Source organism: Sphaerodactylus townsendi, linkage group LG05 (genome assembly GCF_021028975.2).
Source record: "Sphaerodactylus townsendi isolate TG3544 linkage group LG05, MPM_Stown_v2.3, whole genome shotgun sequence".
Classification (NCBI taxonomy): domain Eukaryota; kingdom Metazoa; phylum Chordata; class Lepidosauria; order Squamata; family Sphaerodactylidae; genus Sphaerodactylus; species Sphaerodactylus townsendi.
In genome coordinates, this window is record NC_059429.1 from 126,064,228 (window position 1) to 126,085,440 (window position 21,213).

Sequence of the window (21,213 nt, forward strand, 5' to 3'; positions counted from 1 at the left end):
AAAAAAAGCAATGAATAGTAGCGAAGTCTGGGCCAAGGGCACTGTATCCTTCTCCGTATTGGGAAAAAGTAAGGAATCTTGACAAATGGCAAGGTCTAGACAAGCGATGCCAATGACTGCATGGGGCAGCACAGTGAGGAAGTTGCCACTGCCAGGGCTCTTCCCATCCCTGGCACAGGGTAGCAAGAGGGGATAGCACCCAGTGCACTGGTAAGTCCTCTGCCCCTGCCACGGCAACGTCCACCCTGCCCCACCCCAGAACGCCCCTGCCACGCCCCTGGAATGCCTTGTCCACACCCCCACAGGGGCGTGCTCCCAGTGCGTCATGCCACACACACCCCTATCCCCTTGGAGTTACGCCTCTGATCCTTGGCCATTGGATTTTGGACTCGAACCACTGCCAGCTTGGTCCAAGCCAAGGTCTTGTATTGCTGCCCTTGGCACTAGGGGAAAGTACTGATATAGGTAACCAAAAAATTATGCATTTTTATGAACTGTTTTTATATCTATAATTTGATAAATTGGATGATTTGACATAGTTTGGGCCATTGTGGTGCAGTGGCACAGGTGGGATCCAGCAGGTTCTGACAGGTTCCCGAGAGTAGGTTACTAATTATTTGTGTGTGCCGAGAGGGGGTTACTAATTGGTGATTTTGCCATGTGATTTTTGCCTTAGTTACACCCCTCCTCTCAGCAGTAGTGCGCAGAACTTGAAGTAGTCTAGCAGGAGGTGCACCGGCGTGCGTGGCAGCCTGCGCCTGCGTGCATTCATTTCCCACCCAAGGACCGGCGCAGCGGCTGTGTCCTTGCCACAGCCCTGCCCAGGAATGCCCCGCTCCCGGAATACCCGGCCATGCCCCCATTGTGCCCCGCCCAGCCCCATTGGCGCTATGCCACAGTTTGAATCCCACCACCATGGGAACCTGTTACTAAAATTTTTGAATCCCACCACTGTGCAGTGGTTAAAAATGGTGAACTCTGATCTGGAAAACTGGACTTGATTCCCCCACTCCTCCACATTAGTGGCGTCTTATTTGGTGAACTGGATCGGTTTCCCCACTCCTACGTACGAAGGCTGCTGAGTGAAAGGGGTGGTCTTGCCACATTCTTATCCTCCCCACTTTTGAAATCTGATTCCCCACTCCTCCACATGAGCAGTGGATTCTTATCTAGTGAACCAGGTTTGTTTCCCACTCCTACACATGAAGCCTGCGGGGTGACCTTTGGGTCAGCGTGGTGTAGTGGTTCGGAGCAGGTGGACTCTAGTCTGGAGAACTGGGTGCGTTTGATTCCCCACTTCTCCACACGAGCAGCAGACTCTAATCTGGTGAACCGGATTTGCTTCCACACTCTTACATTCCTGCTGGGTGACCTTGGGCTAGTCACAGTTCTCTGAGAAGTCTCTCAGCCCCATCTACTTCACAAAGGGAAGGAGTTTGTAAGCCACTTTGAAACTCCCTACAGGAGAGAAAAGCGGGGTATAAATCTAAACTCTTCTTCTGATTAAAATTTTTGGAATATAATTTTAGTATTTTAAAAATGAACTAATTATTACAGAAGTCCTGAAGGTTTGAGTATTGAGCAGGGGGTTGGACTAGAACAGGGGTCTGCAACCTGTAGTTCTCCAGATGTTCATGGACTACATGCTGGCAGGGCTGATGGGAATTGTAGTCCATGAACATCTGGCGTGCCACAGGTTGCAGACCCCTGGACTAGAAGGCCTGTGCGGCCTTTTCCAACTCTGTGATTCTATGATTCATACAGCACAACCAGACCCTCCATTCATGCACTACCCCATCACCTCCAGAGGGCTTTTGGGTGGCGCAAAGGGGCAGAAGAAACAAAAAGCTTTCCCAGCCACCTAAAAGGCTTCCATTGAGGAAAATGGAGTTATGTCACCCTTTTGTCTGTCCTTCGCACTGCTGGCGTTCCTGGGGCAAAAGCCCGTTGGGAGTCGACTAATGTTGGCTCTGCTCTCCAGGGATGCTCCCGGGACACCCTCAATTTCACCGGCCTACAAGTTAGGCCAACGCAACCAGGAGGGTAAACACTTTGGCACAAGCCCATGCCGCCTCCTATAGCCATTCCGCTCCCCCCACCCACCCTCTGGATTGGGCTGCCCGTGTATTTTCCTCTCCAAGGAAGCTGACTGCATAAAAGTCTGAAACTACACAGAATACGCATAGAGATAACGAACGCATTTGAAATCTGAGACGGAAGCTCAAGGAATAGCTATAGAGCACTATTTATGAATATTTAACTTCCAAGCGGATCGTCAAAGTGAGTCCTTCTGGTGTGACATCGTTGCGTCCTTGTAAGACGCACGCAGTCGAGAAGAAAGATCCATCACAGAACAACCAAACATCATTTGAGAGCGGCGGCATCTTCGACCCAGGAGACAGAGGACAAGAATGACATAAAATGTACATTACTTCCCACTCCTGTGGCCCCATCAGTTTCAATTTTATCCTGTCCCTGATCCCTAGCTGTCCTACATTCTTACTGAGAGTGAGTGAGTGAGTGAGTGTGTGTGTGTTATTGTTATTATTATTGATGATGATGATATTGTGTGTGTGTGTGTGTGTGTGGTAGGTATTGTTATTATTATTGATGATCCCGGTGATGATGGTATTGTGTGTGTTATTAGTATTATTGGTGTGTGTTATTGGTGATGATGATGATGATGATAGTGTGTGTGTGTGTGTGTGTGTTCACATGCATATGGGGCGTCCAGGATCTCTGCAGCAACCTTTATTTGGTGCCTTTATTATTTGGAAAGAGTGGATTATGATGTCACAACACAAGCCTTTATTGGCATATAAAACAGGACAAATTTTTAAAACAAAACAAGGTTAAGAAATACAGTTAAAATGACTAATTTCCAGTATAAAATTTGCAACAGTTTCACAAAAGAGCACATTCAGGAGATTGGGTATCTTATAACACTCGTGCCACTGAGAACATTGCAAGAAAATGGAATTCATGTATTTCATGCGTATCTTATTGTATTTAGGGCATAGAAACAAAGAATGGTCAAGTGTTTCAACCGTAGTCATATCACATGAACAAACTCTTTTAGGAAGCGTTCCCATGATTCTTAAATCTTTCCCTCCAGCAGAGCTGATGGCAGCACATTACATCTTGCGGTAGCCAAGGCTCTCCTCTGGGTGGGATTAATCAGCAGACGAAGATATGCTGCCATAATTCCACGCTCGCATGGGATTAATAATGTAGTCGGAGAACAGGTTGTCTTGGCAGCACGTGTCAAATTATGAAAATCAAGATCCAAGAGCCTATTCTTAACTAGTCTGAAGGCTTCCACCTTTGTGAGCATAAGGAGTGAATCCAAGAGGAAACCAATAGTTTCAACCTTTCTAAAGATCAAAGTATACCATTCTGAAATAAAGTGATCTGATAACAGAGAGGGAATATAGCTATTGGATCCCACTAGAAAATGTATATGCAGGATTATGATGTATTGTCGAAGGCTTTCACGGCCGGATTCAACTGGTTGTGGTGGGTTTTCCAGGCTGTGTGGCCGTGGTCTGGTGGATCTTGTTCCTAACGTTACACAGTGTGTAACAGACTTCCCTCTGTGATACACCTCTGAAGATGCCAGCCACAGATGCAGGCGAAACGTTAGGAACAAGATCCACCAGACCACAGCCACACAGCCCGGAAAACCCACCACAACCAATGGATTATGACTTTTCACGCTTTTAATTAAAAACATCCATGTTCCTAATTCTCATGGTTATGGCTGACATCCAGAACTCAAGTTGGCTTTCTTTACTAGATATGTATGAGCCAGAAAGTGCATACTGGGAAGGTTAGTCTTGTCTTTAATCTCTAGTGTCCAAGTTACAAAGATCTTATGAAGTGGTTAAAATGTTTTCATAGAATCATAGAATCTAGATACAGCGAGGAGTTTAGTCCATATGATACAAAACGGAAGACACAACATTTTCATCCCGGGGTTATCGAGCAACTGAGCCAGTGAAAGTTTTGTCAGTTTGGGGGATATCATCTAAGGTTTCTCAGCAGGACTGAAGGCAATAAGTGTTTCAGGAAATGTCAACTGCTTTATCTTGGCAATGCCAAGTTATGCCGCGGAAGCTTTAAGGAACGGGAAATCACAGTACAATGGTAATGTACAACCAAGGCTCATTCCACACATGCAGAATAATGCACTTTCAAACTGCTTTCAGTGCTCTTTGAAGCTGTGCAGAATTGCAAAATCCACTTGCAAACAGTTGTGAACGTGGTTTGATAACGCATTATTTTGCGTGTGCGGAAGGGGCCCAAGGGTGCCAAGATGGAGAACCCTCCCATAAAAAGCTTCAATCTAGGAGCTGGAAGGAGGAAGAAGAGCAAAAAGACTGAGCAAAAAGGCTGATGAAGACTGAGCAAAAAACTTTGCAGAGAAGATCTGTTGCAGATCTAGTGAAGCCAACCACCCTAGTTCAGGAAAGAGGAACTGGAAATGTTTTATACCCAGATGAAGCTAACTTGAAAGCCAAGCGTGGAATCTGGGAAAGAGAACACGATCTTCACCTGAAAATAAGCAGACGTTGGTGAGCAGAGCAGAAACATTTTAAAGAGAATCATAGAGTTGGAAGAGACCACAAGGGCCATCAAGTCCAACTCCCTGCCATGCAGGAACACACCATCAAAGCACTCCCAAAGGGACTTGAGAAGGGGCTTGAGAAGGTAATGTTGTGTTGTAGTTAGGTGAAGAGAGAGATGAACAGTCACATCCTCACTCTGGCTCATTCCGCACATGCAGAATAATGCACTTTCAAACTGCTTTCAGTGCTCTTTGAAGCTGTGCGGAATAGCAAAATCCACTTGCAAACAGTTGTGAAAGTGGTTTGAAAATGCACTATTTTGTGTGTGCGGAAGGGGCCTCTATCTGAAGTTCTCTGGCTGATTTCAAGCAAGTCATTTGAATCTGCTTTCCTTGAGTCAGACTATCAGTCATGGTCTTTATTAGTCCATTCACAAACAAGAAAAAATTATTATTATAAAGTCCTTTTACGTCACCTACTACCACCTGATCGCTTTAACTATAGATGGCGGGGATTGAGCTGGAACCTTCTAGTGCTGAGCCACAGCCTCTCCCAGTTCAACCTACCTTCCAAGGTTGTTGTTAAGATAAAATGGAGGATAAGAGAACCATGAACTTCACCCTCATTGACTAGAACAGGGGTAGGGAACCTGCGGCTCTCCAGATGTTCAGGAACTACAATTCCCATCAGCCCCTACCAGCATGGCCAATTGGCCATGCTGACGGAGGCTGATGGGAATTGTAGTTCCTGAACATCTGGAGAGCCGCAGGTTCCCTACCCCTGGACTAGAAGCAAGTGCAAGATAAAAAATGTGCTAAAGGACGAAAGAAAATGAATATTCTGCACTCTGCCTTATAACTAGTACTGCCAACCACATTGGTTTTGAGTTGAAAACTGCAGTTGATTGAAAAATTCCCTACACTGATCAATGGTGTTAAATGCAATCTTATTTATTTTGCGGTTTCCACTGCTATGATTCTGGTATATTATTTTCACGACTGGTGGGGAAAGCCCATTAAAGATGACAATTTCTACTCCCAGTAGGTGACTGGCTTTTCTCGTACTTTATGCTATCACAACTCAAAATGCCCCTGTCCTTTTGTACTACGAAACGTATTTAAATGTAATCAATTACAATCAGTTGATTAATTGGATAATGAGGGGCTTCATTTATCAGCTTCAACTCTTTAGTAGGCTGACAGCCTTCAATATGACAGTTGAGTCATAATTGTTAAGGTGAACCAAGTGTGATGCGGCAACCAAGAAAGGAGCAGCAGTGGCGTAGTGGCTAAGAGCAGGTGCATTCTAATCTGGAGGAGCCGGGTTTGATTCCCCGCTCTGCCGCCTGAGCTGTGGAGGCTTATCTGGGGAATTCAGATTAGCCTGGGCACTCCCACACACGCCAGCTGGGTGACCTTGGGCTAGTCACAGCTTTTCGGAGCTCTCTCAGCCCCACCTACCTCACAGGGTGTTTGTTGTGAGGGGGGAAGGGCAAGGAGATTGTCAGCCCCTTTGAGTCTCCTACAGGAGAGAAAGGGGGGGATATAAATCCAAATTCTTCTTCTTCTAATGTGATTCTGGGCTGTATCAATTCAAGAAGGATACTGACAAGCTGGAATGGGTCCAGAGGAGGGTGACCAAAATGGTAAAAGGTCTGGAATTTTGGCCTTATGAGGAATGCCTCAGGGAGCTAGGAATGTTTAGTCTGGAGAAGAGAAGGTTCAGGGGTGACATGATAGCCATGCTTGAATATTTGAAGAGATGTCATGTTGAAGATGGAGCAAGTTTGTTTTCTTCTGCTCCAGGGACTCAGGTAAAAAATAATGGATTCCAAGCACAGGATAAGAGATGGACCTAAAAAAATGGACCTAAAAATCAGGGCAATTCGACAGTGGAATGCAGTGCTTTGGAGTGTAGTGCCGTCTCCTTCTTTGGAGGTTTTTAAACAGAGGCTGGATGGCCATCTGTCAAAGATGCTTTGATTGTGTGTTCCTGCATTACAAGGGGTTGGATTTTGATTATTCTTGTGGTTTCTTCCAACTCTATGGTTCTATGAAAAGAGTTTACATTGGAACAAGATTCCTTGTAGGTCTTTCAGGTGCTACTGGACTCAAATGTTGTTCTTCTACTGCAAACCAACATGGCAACCCCCCCTGAAAGAGAGGAGATGGTGTATCCAACCAGCTAACCCATCAGCAAAAGAAAAGTTATGAGGATTCTGTGTTATTTTATACATTCTGTTTCCTGAATTCCACAGAAGCAGCTTCGGGGCTCGTCATAAGATTCTTTGTGTGCCTGAGAAATTGCCGACTTAATAGACAGTTGATCGACATTTTCTTTCCATGTGTGTGTCTCGTTTTTCGCAATGAGAATTGTTTGTCTCACAAAAGCTGCCCACACAGCTCTGCCCGTTTGTGCTTGCCATTGCCACCGTTTTTCATTCAGCCAGTATTTGTGAAAAGACTTGTTAGCTGACAACATCAGTCAGCAAAGCGTAGCTCAAGAAACTGAAGGGGTCCAGCTCCGTGATCGTTTCTATCTGCATTAACCTTTGGATAGTCCCAGTTTTCTTGGTCGAAACGGTTCTGTGTTGACAAGCTTCTTGATGGATGACTTGGGCTGCTGCCTCATAACAAAATTACCTCAGCGTTGCTTCCACCCTCTTAGCTGACTGGAACAGGCCTCATTCCAAATTAGACAGGGAACAGAAACTAAAGATGGAACTCCAGAGGAACAACCATATGCCTCCAGGTCCTTTTTACAAAATTCATTTTCCACATAAAGAGATAATCACAAGCGAAGAAAGAAGAAGAAGAAACACTGGTCTGTCCTTTCAAGAACCTTTCCTGGTCCGTTAAACAATTCCTGAGTGGGACTGCCATTTCTTTTTCCCTGGCGTGTTCCAGCCCAGAATTGTCATATAAAAAGGCACATAAAATCATGAATAGCTGTATACTTCCTTCTATCTATCTCAGTTTAATCATTTATTTATTTATTTATAGTTAAACTTATATGAACCATGTCCCTCCCTTGCGAAGGAGCTCAGGGCGGTTTGTGTACAACAACTTTCTAACAAGGAACTTTAGATAATCTGGCTGAGCACACAATAAGTACCGGTACAAATTAAAACATAATATTTAAATCATAATATAAAATTTCAAAATAGCAAACAGATGGTGTCTAATGGCTAAAACTCCTCTAAGAGGGGGACAGCAGGGTCCCAGCTGTTAAAAGAAGGGGAACAGGGAGGGGGGAGGGGGTATCAGCTGCTTGGCTTCCCAAAAGCCTGGCAGAATAGCTCAGTCTTACAGGCCCTGCGGAACTCATTAAGGTCCCGCAGGGCCCAGACAGCTGGTGGGAGAGCATTCCACCAGGCAGGGGCCAGGGTTGTAAAGGCCCTGGCCCGGGTGGAAGCCAGCCACATCAAAGAAACCACAATGGAATAAGTTGTTCGCCCATCCCTCCTTTCAGCCTCACAACACCCCTGAGAAGTAAGCTAAGCAGAGAAAGGAGGACTGGTACACAGTTACCCAGAAAGTTTTATGGAGAGGTAAGGATTTGAACAGAATTCCTACTCCGGCACTAACCACTATATACTATAATGGCTTTCCTTCCCACCTACATTCCCATGAGATGAAGCGATATTTTGCTAACCATGAGGGAAGGGCGGAGGACTGGCAGTTTTGATGCATTTATTTATGCACTGAATTATGTATTGACTTTGTTTCTAGTCTAGCCTTTCACTCTCAGGCTCAGAGAAGATTCCAAATGTTAAAAGCAACATAACAGGACAGCATAATACACATGACAACGCTGTAAACTTGGATTATGAAGATAAGAAGGCAATAAAGAGTACAATACAGATATCCATATGGTAGTAAAACTGGATTTAAAAGGTTGGAACGCATTTGGGTAAAAAGAAAAAAGAATAGTGCCCACAAAGGAATAAGCAAAGGTCAAAGGGCCAAACTAGAGGTAAAAGGGTCCTCATATCTGTCACAGGAATGTGGGTGCCAGTTTAAAGATACTGGGGTGTTAGAGCACCCCACCTTTTCAAGTGCGAGGACAGCCAAGCAGGATCGGGAAGGTGGAGAGGTCAATATGACAATATAATGTAATCTCTTATTATAATAAGAACCAGTGTGGTGTAGTGGTTAAGAGGAGGTGGATTCTAATCTGGAGAACCGGGTTTGATTCCCCATTCCTCCACCTAAGTGGCAGAGGCTTATCTGGTGAACCAGATGTGTTCCCGTACTCCTACATTCCTGCTGGGTAACCTTGGGCTACTCCCAGTTCTCTCTGAACTCTCTTAGCCCCACCTACCTCACAAGGTGTCTGTTGAGGGGAGAGGAAGGGAAAGAAGCTTGTAAACCACCTTGAGTCTCCTTACAGGAGAGAAAGGTGTGATATAAATCCAAACTACTCCTCCTACTCTTCTTCTATTATTGGAGTGCAATATTTTTTTCACAGAATTTGTGTTTCCCTGCATATTTAATTTGGATTTTTGAAAAAAAAAATCCTGACTCTGAATGTGAACGCGCCATAAAGTGCCTCTTTTTCCATCTGAAAAATGGTCATCTCTTTAGAATGAATCCATAGATTTCATTACTGTGAGTAGGCAAATTAGCTGACCCACTCAGCTTTCCATCCACCTCTTCAAAATGGGGAAGCTTTAGCAGACAAAATGGAACAGCAGAGGAGCCATCATCCATCTCTCAACATACTACAGCTTCAGCCTGTCGCACGCTTACTTAGAAGAAAACCCCATCGATTGAGTAAATAAGCACAAGATGGAATCTCTCTTATTTTATTGGCCGAAAACAAGAAGAGACAAGACTGTACAAAGGTGCTAATTTTTTTAATTTTAAAAGTAACAAATCAGTTAACCAAAACAAAATAATCATCTTGGGGGGGGGGGGTGTTTCGGCAAAAAAACCCAATAAATGGTCACGATGCTATCTGGAAAAACCTCATTCGGGTAATATGAGTGTCGTATTGTGTACAGTTCAAAAGCCTCATTAGTGATCATTTTGCCAAATTATTCTCTAACCTGATGTAGGAAAAGAGGTGAGCAGTTAATTTCAGTACCTTTAAAAAGAGGACGCCTGTGATTAATGGGAGACCATTTGTACGACGAGCAGATGACAGCCAGCTAAGCATACAAGGTTTTCTCGTGGTGTCCCTTTGAAGCTTACATCAAAGGCAGCAGCTCAAAAGGTTTCCTACAGAATGTTCATAATATTGGAGTTCCGTAAGAGGAGACCAAGACCTTTTAGCAATTATAAATGGGAAATGAATGAACGCGACGTTGGAAACTTACGGGAAGATTCATACTCATTGGAGTAGCCCCTAAAATGAGCTTCCATTCCATCAAAGAGAAATATTTTTTAAAAAAAATGCACAATCCATTTTTAAAATTATCTAGTAACATTTACACATCAATGCACACATCTAGTCAGGTTTTTTTTTAAAAGGCATGCATAAAATATAGTCTAAGAAACATCTTACGAGTAATGACTGGGGGGTTTGTTCAAACTTAAAACCGTATTCGTTTGGAGGGAGAAAATGTATATGCAATTATTTACAGGTGTTAAATTAAAAACCATTGCATCAATGGGTAAAAAAAAATGGGTTAACCATCCACATAAATCAAACTTTGCCCATATGTGTCTAGCTCCTTTTCTTCAGTCTGTTTCTTCTCTTCCCCAGTTACTGCCAATATGTAGGTTGTGAGCTTCTAGATCTACTCTGCAAGGATGCCATGTACAATAATTATCCTATAGGGTCGAAATAAATGCAATAATGTTTTCGTCACGTTTCTGAAAGGAGATTTTCCCTAAGATTTTCTCCTGAAAGGAGGCTTTCAAATCTAACATAGGAAATCTCCAAGATAGGACAGTCCCTATTTTCCCCTCCTTTTAGACCAAATTTTGGAACGTTACCCAGAGATTGCTGGATTGTAGAGACTAAATGGGCAGCTATTCAGGGTACCATGCTATCAGTTGACTTCGTTCTGCTGTAATCGCCATGCCAATTTGGAATCTGCCACGTCTTGTATGGCCAGCTCACTGCGTGAATGAAGAGTACATTCCAGCATCTTTTGTGAAGTCACAGGGAGTTGGTTCACACAGAGATGCTCTTCCGTAGCCAAGACTGGGGGGCGAGGGTGGAACTTGAGCCAATCCTGAATATCCCCTATTTATAATAAGATCCTAGATCAAAAAGTAACATCAAAAAAGAATTCATGCCAGAGAAAGGGACAATAAAAGATAAGGGCCACATGTAAAAGAATAAAAATGTCATATATTTAGAGCTTATTTAAACTTGTAAGTATTTATTTATTTATTAATCTATTAAATTTATAGGCCGCCTCATCCCCGAAGGGCTCGAGGCGGCTCACAACACAGCTGTTTCCCACAGCAATTGACACAGCATAAAATTAACCCATTAAAATCAGCAGCAATTGATAACAATAAATAGATTAAAATAACAAGATTGCGTAGAACATATACACATATACACAGGCACCCGATCTAAAGGCCAAAAAGAAAAAAGAAAAAAAGTATCAGCTGGGGTTTAAGATGCTGCAATGTCAGACGCTAATAGATGCAAGCAATCTTCATGTAGTATTTTGTTTGTAACGATTAATTCTGATTTCCTCCCGTTGTTTGCTGCTGTAACATCATGTGGCCCCTACTGCCCTTCTTTTCTGATGTATGTGTGAGAGGGAATTGATAGGAGGCGCCATCTTGAGCTAACATTAATATTAATTTTATAAGCTGCATTTTAATGGGGTAGGGTTTATTTTTATTAGAGCCATCTTAATTCATATTTATTGTATTTTAAATTGATTGTGCTCTATCTGTTCTGTACACCGCCCTGAGCCCTCCGGGGGAGGGCGGTCTATAAACCCAATAAATAAATAAATAAAATAAAATAAATAAATAAATAAATAAAATAAATTTTATAACATTAAAAAAAAATTAAAAAGACCTCATACCCAGACAGCCCCACACTGTGGAAGAGCCAGATTAAAATACAGTAATGGTTCCAAACAGGATACGATTAGCTATTTGGCTTTGCAGGTGCAGTCGTTCTGATGGTTAAATTGCAATTGGATTGCACGTTATGAGCAGTCTCCTTGAACAGGTGAAACAAAAGGATTTTTTGTCAAACGCTCAGAATAGATTATGTTAGTGCAGTGTAATGTTCAGCACAGTGTGGTCTTTAGCCTGCTGGGCCTCTCAATTTTCACTAGAAGTAGTGGATAGCCCAGAAGCCTTAGTCAGGTGGTAGGGAAATGGGTTTGCCATATATCAAGTTTTATGGCCCTGGATGTCCACGCAGGGAGAGCTCTTCTTTTGAAACAGTAAAAAAGAAAGGCCAGAATTCATTGCTGCCAGGTCCATCATCGGTTTTCTGAAAAACACTCAAGGGAAGAATTGAAAACTCCGACCTGCGCAGGTTATGGGCATGCAGTAGCTGGATAAGTTGATGACTCTCCAGACGGATTTCTGCTGCAATGTGGGTGAAAGTAAAACAATGGGATTTGGGGGGAAGAAGAAGAAGAAGAAGAAGAAGAAGAAGAAGAAGAAGAAGAAGAAGAAGAAGAAGAAGAAGAAGAAGAGGAGGAGGAGGAGGAGGAGGAGGAGGAGGAGTTTGGATTTATATCCCCCCTTTCTCTCCTGCAGGAGACTCAAAGGGGCTGACAATCTCCTTGCCCTTCCCCCCTCACAACAAACACCCTGTGAGGTAGGTGGGGCTGAGAGAGCTCCGAGAAGCTGTGACGAGCCCAAGGTCACCCAGCTGGCGTGTGTGGGAGTGCACAGGCTAATCTGAATTCCCCAGATAAGCCTCCACAGCTCAGGCGGCAGAGCTAGGAATCAAACCCGGTTCCTCCAGATTAGATACACGAGCTCTTAACCTCCGACGCCACTGCTGCTCAACCGGTGTGCCCTGTAGTGTGTGAGGAGGCATCTAGCCTGTGTGTGGATTGTGCCACTTTTGACTCCCATTGCAGGCTGTCATAAACCTCGAAAAGAAGACTACGTGTGTGGCACCAGCATCTCAGAGATAAAATCATGCGAAAACGTTTCCCTCGTTAGCGGGTTTTTAATTGCAGGGATGTTTTTGACTGAAACGGCATTCAATTACGTTCACCTCCTTCTGCTGGCTGAAGGGCTGTATCTGAGACACAAGTTCACACATATTTATGATTCAGACCACTGGTCCATCCAAGCCTGTATTGTCTACTTGGAGGCAGTATTGCCTGCTTAGACTGGCAGCAGTTCTCCAGGGAGTCAGGTGCAAACCTTTCACATCATCTGAGCCCTCCGGGGATAGGGCGGTATATTAAATCTAATAATAAATAAATAAATAAAATAAATCTCCTACCTTGTTTTTTTAAACTAAAGATGCAGGGGATAGAACCTGGCACCTTTTGCGTGTAAAGCAGAGTCCCTTCCACTAAGCCATGGCCTCCTTCTCCATCCTTGAGTAAGAATGAAGCCTCTGAGACAAAGCAGACTGTTTACCTTCCTCTCTGAAATGAAACATGGCTGGCCCCTCAAGCTCAGGTAGGTCCCCTCTCGTATTTCATCCCGTGTTCTATCAAAGTATACTGAAAAACTTAAAGCAGGCTTCAAGATAAACCTCGGCATTGCACAAAGCCAGCCATTGCTCAGAACGAGAGCACCCACCGAGCGAGGGAGAGCATGCGTGCTCCACGTATGAAGGCAGCCCAGACAAGACTGGTGTCCTCCATCCTCCAACAGAAGGTTCTAATTAGATCTCCCCTGCTAAGGAGGCAATTGCTTTCCAGAGAGGTCAAAATGGGTATTACAGATTCATTATAAGATTGCTTCCATTCCCGTTCCACAGGCCCATAATTCTCGCCGCCGCTTGCGAGAGGAACTTGCTGACACCCTTCTCAGCTCACCAAGTCATTAAAAAATGCGCAAAGACGCTGCAGGGTTCTCTTGTCCTGGAAACGTGTTGGCAAATTCCTTTTGGGCCGCCGACAGGAGGTGAAGTGGCAGGCTGCCAGTCGAATCTTCTGCCTTTGATAACTCGCGGATTGATTATCAGTTCCAAGGCGGCCCAAGGGCACCCTTATCCTTCATCAACTCCATGGCGTAACTTTGGGAAATCTTTAATAACTGTTAGTAACACTCCAGTCAACCGCATTCATTCTAGACTCCGAGGACCACAGTATCCGTCCGGAAATTCTTTGGAAGAGATTGCAGATAATATTTTTTTTTTGTTTTAAAAAAAGCAGCAACATTTTTTAAAAAATAAAAATCGTGGAACGGCCAAAATGCACAGCGAATTGGTGCAAATTCGGTGACAGTTTGAATACTGTAAAGTGCTTGGTGTTGGCTGTTTTGCCTTGTATGCTTTTGTTAGATTTAGTTTAGAGTCATAGATCTGCCCAGTAGTGTGTGTGAGTGCAGTTTCTAGAAACTTCTCAAGAGATAAAGGTAAAAGGTAAAGCTTACCTTTATTCAAGCATCTCCAGTTCACAGCTTTGTTCCAGGAAAAAAGGTAGCTAGAAAGAAACCCTAGTCTAAAGAGATTGCTTTAGCACCCTCGACAAGAGTGCGCTGTCACAACTAACGCGCCATCAGTAGTAGTGAAATCGCGAGGGTAGAGGAGAATGCTACAGTGGGAAAGGGCCCCACCGTGGCAGGCTGCCATTGACCATGCACTCAGGTCAAAGGCTAGAACAGAATTGAAAACAGCATGGGGAAGAAAGGAAGTTAGTGGGCGGTCTCCTGGCCCAGACAAGGAGGGCAAACAAGAGAGGCAACATCACAGTTAGAGTGAGATACACAGCACCCCCCAGTGTCCAGGCATGCAGAAGTCGCTTATTCCAACAGCTTTAACTAATTGTATTTTAACGCCCTCAAAGCAGTCATTTTCTCCTGGGGGGTGGATCTTGATAGTCTGTGGATCAGTTGAAGTTCCTGAAGCTCTCTGGGCCTCAGCTGGAGGTTGGCAGCCACACTTCACAGCCCTGTTGTATCATGGCAGGGAGGGGAACTAGATGATGAGACTATGGGTGGACTTCTTGATCCTCGTAACAGCTGGGTGAGACAAGATGAACATTTAAGACCCCTGAAAATCTCTGCCCCTGGAAGCACCACACTTGCACTGAGGTGAATTCATTCTTTTGCAAGAGAAAGCAGCCGTAGCCTAACATTGATCTCTCTTGAAAGAATTCCTGTTCATAGACTGGCTGGAGAAATTTATTCTGGGAATTCTTTACACATGGACCTGATATGGACTGACTCAGGTCGATTCCGCACTGGGGTTATCAACCTAAGTTTGAGCTGCGTTCGACCTAAGTGCTCTGCACAAGCACTGGGATCGACATGGTTTTGTACCAGCTTCGCCCTGTGTAACGGTCAAATTTCCGACTCCAGTTGGGAACTACTACTTTTTCAGGGAACCACGTTCGAACTCAGCTCGATTCCAGTAAAGTACAGAATCTCTGGTGCCAGGAGTCCCCCATTCAGCCAATCACAAACAGCGCACAATTTCCGTGTACCAATGTAAGCGGCCAATCAAAAAACGCCACCTTCGTCCCTCCATTCCTGTGGCGAAGTTTTTTTTTATAGCGTGTGTGGAGGATAGAGGCGGAACATGGCCGTAGAACCAGTAGCTGGCAATTGGAGACGGAGATGGCGAAGGAGGCTAGGATGATTCCGCCCTCCGAGCTGGGTTCAAGCTGGTTGCAGTGGGGAACAACAATGGCTTCAACCTAGGTTAGTACCCTTCTCAGGGAACCGGGTCGAACCTATTTTACTCGTGTGTGGAATCGCCCTCAGTTGGAGGGGGGAGGGACGGAACTGACCTCAAACAGCCCTCAAGTGAGTTCTATTTGCCCGGTTTTGAAAATGTAACATGTAGTTCATCAGTAAATGTGCAGCACCCAATGTGGCAAATTATTGTGTCGGTTGGGGAAGAGGGTAGGGGACTGAGCTCCCTCTAACTGTGCACCGGAGGCCTGTCCAAACCAACTGCAGAGGTTACAGAGAGAACCTCATGGCAGCGTGGGTTTTTGAACTCCAATTTCCCAGACCCTCGTCTGACACTCGGCCCACACCGGCTGTCTCTATGCTGTTTCTACAGCTCAGAAATGCCTCCCCCCCCCCCCTGGCTGCTTTTAGCCCTGCCCTATGCCTGTCACATCCACGTCCTTTTCTGGGCCCCAGTGTTTAGTCCATACATTAGCAGTGATTGTTTCTTCAAAAATCAGAAGTCTTGGAATCCAGTCAGGAATCTCTAGCATCATGTCTAACTTAACCCTGTGGCTACTCCTGTGGGTTATGGGTACACGAGCCAGTTCATAACCTGCTCACAGTCAAAACATCACTGTTTCTGTGTCCGCATTGTGGCAAAATATAACAGAATCTGTCGCAAATTTTGTAACCCATTTGTACCCAGTCTGTTGTGTTGCCTCAGTCTCGTCCACAGTTGATGTGTGAAAGTTTTCAGTTCCATTCGAAGGGGCGGGGAGGGTTGATAGACTTAAGAAGAAGAGGAAGAGAAGAAGGGTTTGGATTTATATCCCCCCTTTCTCTCTTGTAAGGAGCCTCAAAGGGGCTTACAATCTCCTTTCCCTTCCCCCCCCACAAGAAACACCCTGTGAGATAGGTGGTGTTGCCCTACCCTTCATACCCTGATTTATTGGGATATGGATGTCATATGATTTTCCTGCAATATGTACTGGCAAATGCCAACAGCCATATATTTGTGTGTGTGTAGCAGAATATCCAGGTATTAATACAGGCCAAAATGTGCAACAAGGTCTGTTAGCAAAATTAAATCATTAAAAGAGTTAATGCAGTCAGCTGAGACTGGAAGCCCCATGGACATGCATTTTGATTGCCACACCCCGCCAAAGTTGCTGTAACACAAGAAAACCTGCTCCCCCTCCTAATCTTTCATCCAAACCTATTTTTTCTCCCTGCTTATATCTCTTATTCTGGGAATTCTGTGTGTAAGCTTTTCTATGACTCACTGTATGTATGTTTGCACCAAAAACGTATAAAAATATTTAAATACCATTTGGTCTCCTTTGTATTCTCTGTGGAACGTTGCAAGCCATTTTTCTGGTATATTTGTTACAAAGATCCCACCGCTAGCCACCTCTCGCTGCCAAGCTGAGTTAAATTTCCCCCATCGCTAAATGTTTAAAAGTTTCTTACTGTTAAGCTAGCGTAACATAAGAACATAAGAACTAGCCTGCTGGATCAGACCAGAGTCCATCTAGTCCAGCGCTCTGCTACTCGCAGTGGCCCACCAGGTGCCTTTGGGAGCTCACATGCAGGATGTGAAAGCTATGGCCTTCTGCTGTTGCTGCTGCTCCCAAGCATCTGGTCTGCAAAGGCATTTGCAATCTGAGATCAAGGAGGATCAAGATTGGTAGCCATAGATCGACTTCTCCTCCATAAATCTGTCCAAGCTCCTTTTAAAAGCTATCCAGGTTAGTGGCCATCACCACCTCCTGTGGCAGCATATTCCAAACACCAAATCACACGTTGTGTGAAGAAGTGTTTCCTTTTATTATTCCTAATTCTTCCCCCCAGCATTTTCAATGTGTGCCCCCTGGTTCTAGTATTGTGAGAAAGAGAGAAAAAATTCTCTCTGTCAACATTTTCTACCCCAGTGGGGCAGAGAGAGCTCTAAAGAACTGTGACTCTAAAGAACGGGAATACAGAGACCCTAACTCCATTGACAAAACGCTAAGCTATCTCTGTGAGGTGAATGTGTTGGACTGCACAACATGTGTTGGAGTGCACAAGCTAATCTGGGTCACCAGATAAGCCTCCGCAGCTCGAGTGGCAGAGAAGGGAATCAAACCCGGTTCTCCGAATTAGAGTGCACCTGCTCTTAACCACTACACCACACTAGCTCTTTGGATAGCAACCCTGGCCTTTTGCTGGCAGGCGTCTCTCTTTAAAGCCCCGAAAACATGCTCATTTCCCAGATGCTGCTGCACATGGCTTTACACAAACTGACCCAGGAGTTGGCATGTTTGTGCCCGATACTTAAACCAAACAGACTGGAGCAGGCAAGGAAGGGGGTTTTTTTGCTCTGGCGACGTCTCTCAGCCTCGACGTCTCTCCTGCAGATGCGCTGCTTGCCGTGACATCTGGCGCACTGACTCACTGATGCTCGGAAACGTGTTCTGTGGGACACTGCGAAACCCAGAGAAGTAACAGAACTGCAGTAATTGATGTCAGAAATACCTCCCTGTCCTGTTGGCATGGCTGGGCTGGATGTGACATGCTAGAGAGGGATCGCAGCTCATACTTGGGAGTGAGTTGTCACATAGTATAGCAGCCTCCAATCCAGCACAATTTGTGAACTTGGAAGGAGGGGTTTGCACTGGATTTCCCATACCTGGGGAGGGGTAGGACTTTCATTATTATTATTATATAATTTTATTATTATTATATATAATAATAATTATATATTATTATTATTATTATTATTATTATTATTATTATTATTATTATTATTATTATTATTATTATAATGATGTTGCTGTGCCAGTTGACAGCAGGGTAGAGGACAAAGAGCTGGAAAAGATCACAAAATACAAGGACCTACAAATTGAAGTTGAACGATTGTGGCAAAAAAGAACAACAGTAATCCCACTAGTAGTCGGTGCTCTAGGAGGAATCCCAAGAAATCTTGAAAAACATCTGGAAAGCCTAAACTTGGACAGAACATCAGTCCACATGCTGCAGAAAGCAGCACTTCTAGGAACTGCACATATTCTACGCAAATACCTCTAATATCCTAGGTCCTTGGGAAGGACTCGATATTCAGAGATGAATTCCAGACACTTGTGCTGTGTTGTTATGTATATAATAATAATAATAATAATAATAATAATAATAATAATAATAATAATAATAATAATAATAATAATAATAAACCGCCCTCCCCGGAGGGCTCAGGGCGGTGAACAAACAAATAGATAGAGCACAATAAAATCAATAATATCGAGATTTAAATAATCCTTAAATAGTGGCTCTATATATATTAAAACCAACCCCATTAAAATGCAGCGTTCTAACATCAGATATATTGATGGTGTCCTACTAATAAATCCCCTAAGAAGAAAGGTGGGGAGGAGGGACGGCAGGGTCCACAGATGTTGTAGAAAGCGGCCGGACTCCCCAAAGGCCAGGTGGAACAGCTCTGTCTTGCAGGCCCTGCGAAAATCATTAAGATCCCGCAGGGCCCGCGTAGCTGGAGGTAAAGCGTTCCACCAGGCAGGGGCCAGAGCTGTAAAAGCTCTGGCCCGGGTGGAGGCCAGCCGCATCATTGAGGGGCCAGGGATCACCAGTAAGTTGGCCTCTGCTGATCGCAGAGGCTGATTTGGGGCGTATCATTCCTGTGCTAACATAAATTCTGCTTCTTTTTCACTTCTATCTCCGGCTTCGGTCCTCAGCTTCCACGCCCATTCCCCATCTCATTTTCTCCAATCCAGGATTAAAGCGCTCCGTCAAAGGCCATCTAGTTAACCCTCTCAAATCATTTTGAATTAATGGGATTACATAAGCCGATCTAGCAGCACCGTCAAGAGGACACGTCCGATCTGCATTAGAGAGACAGGCCGCCTGTCAGGACGCATTGCGAGCTTGGAAGGGACGAGGCCTTGCCGAACCAGACAAGCTCTCTTCCATTCCTCCAGCATGGAAAACGTTCCCAAGAGGAAAGACAGAAGGGGAAGAAGAAGAGGAGGGAGAAGAGGCCATGGGGGCAGCCCCAGCCATAGAGATAGACCTAGCAACCACACAGGGGGTTCCAAGATTACCCTTAGCTGTCATGGAGGGAGATTCACCTCACAGAGATAGCTTAGCGTTTTGTCAATGGAGTTAGGGTCTACAAGAAAGAGCCTACAGCTGTCGAGGGCATAAATGTAGTTGTAAAAGATGAGGAAGTCGAGAAGCGACAGGGGGAAAAAATGAACAGAAGAAAAGAGTAGGCCTGTCAGTTCTCGCTCATTTAATGTGACATATTGTCGTGCCTCTCGGCGTACGGAAGACACATAGCAGCCAGAGTGCTGGACTTGGAGCCAACCCTTCTCCCCCACCCCCCAGCCCCCAACCTCCAATTCAAATATATCAGATTTTTATCTGGATCTTCCTTCAAGGAGCTCAGGATGGCATATAAAATAAATAAATATACGGCTCTCTCCTCCTGGATTTGTTCCTCACAACAACCCTGCAAGGCTTGTTAGGCTGAGAGCAAGTAACTAGCTGAAGGTCAGTGGTGTAGGAGGTTAAGAGCTCATGGTGTAGGAGGTTAAGAGCTCGTGGATCTAATCTGGAGGAACCGGCTTTGATTCCCAGCTCTGCTGCTTGAGTTGTGGAGGCTTATCTGGGGAATTCAGTTTAGCCTGTACACTCCCACACACGCCAGCTGGGTGACCTGGGGCTAGACACAGCTTCTTGGAGCTCTCTCAGCCCCACCTACCTCACAGGGTGTTTGTTGTGAGGGGGGAAGGGCAAGGAGATTGTCAGCCCCTTTGAGTCTCCTGCAGGAGAGAAAGGGGGGATATAAATCCAAAACTCTTCTCTTCTCTTCTTCACAGTACCTTTAACATGCTTTGTTTGTATTTATGAATCTCTTTTTTTTCCACGAAGTGTCATTTTCTCTACAGATACAAATGGTAGTTTTAGATAAAGGAAAAAGAATCTCAGTTGCTTCAGAACATGGACTCTTCTTACTTTAAAACTTAACTGAGATTCCATTAGGCTTCCCATTTACCTGCCCATGATGGGTAAACCCCTTCCCTCAGTGCTAATCTCCCAACATCAAAAAATTGAACAGACTGAGAAAAATGGCTAGAAAATGACCTCTACAGTGACACTCTAGTAATTTCCTCATGTCTCTATGATGTTTACCATAGAAATTAGAGGAAATTCCAAGAGCATTTCTAAGAATTGATGACGTACCCTCCCCACACTCCATCCTCAAAATCTCCCAGCATTTGCTGGGACACTGCTGACAACCCTAGATCATGTTTTCATCTTGCTCATATTTTGATACTCCTGCCCTTTTTTTCTGCAGTCCTGTGTCTTGGTCACATCCTTACAGGGTGGCCAAGAGAGAGAACATAAGAGAACATAAGAACATAAGAACTAGCCTGCTGGATCAGACCAGAGTCCATCTAGTCCAGCACTCTGCTCCTCGCAGTGGCCCACCAGGTGCCTTTGGGAGCTCACGTGCAGGAGGTGAAAGCAATGGCCTTCTGCTGCTGCTGCTGCTCCCGAGCACCTGGTCTGCTAAGGCATTTGCAATCTGAGATCAAGGAGGATCAAGATTGGTAGCCATACATCGACTTCTCCTCCATAAATCTGTCCAAGCCCTTTTTAAAGCTATCCAGGTTAGTGGCCATCACCACCTCCTGTGGCAGCATATTCCAAACACCAAGAGATTGACAGAATCTATAGACTATGTCTGCAACTTTGTCAACCAACCCACTCAGAGTCATTTTTGTGCACATGACTGACCATCCTCCTCTGCCCTTTTAGTTTGCTTCCTTTATGCAACCTTATTTTCTTGCAGCTCCTGCGAACAAATTCTAGTTAGCGACTACTTTCTCCAGAAGGCACGGAAG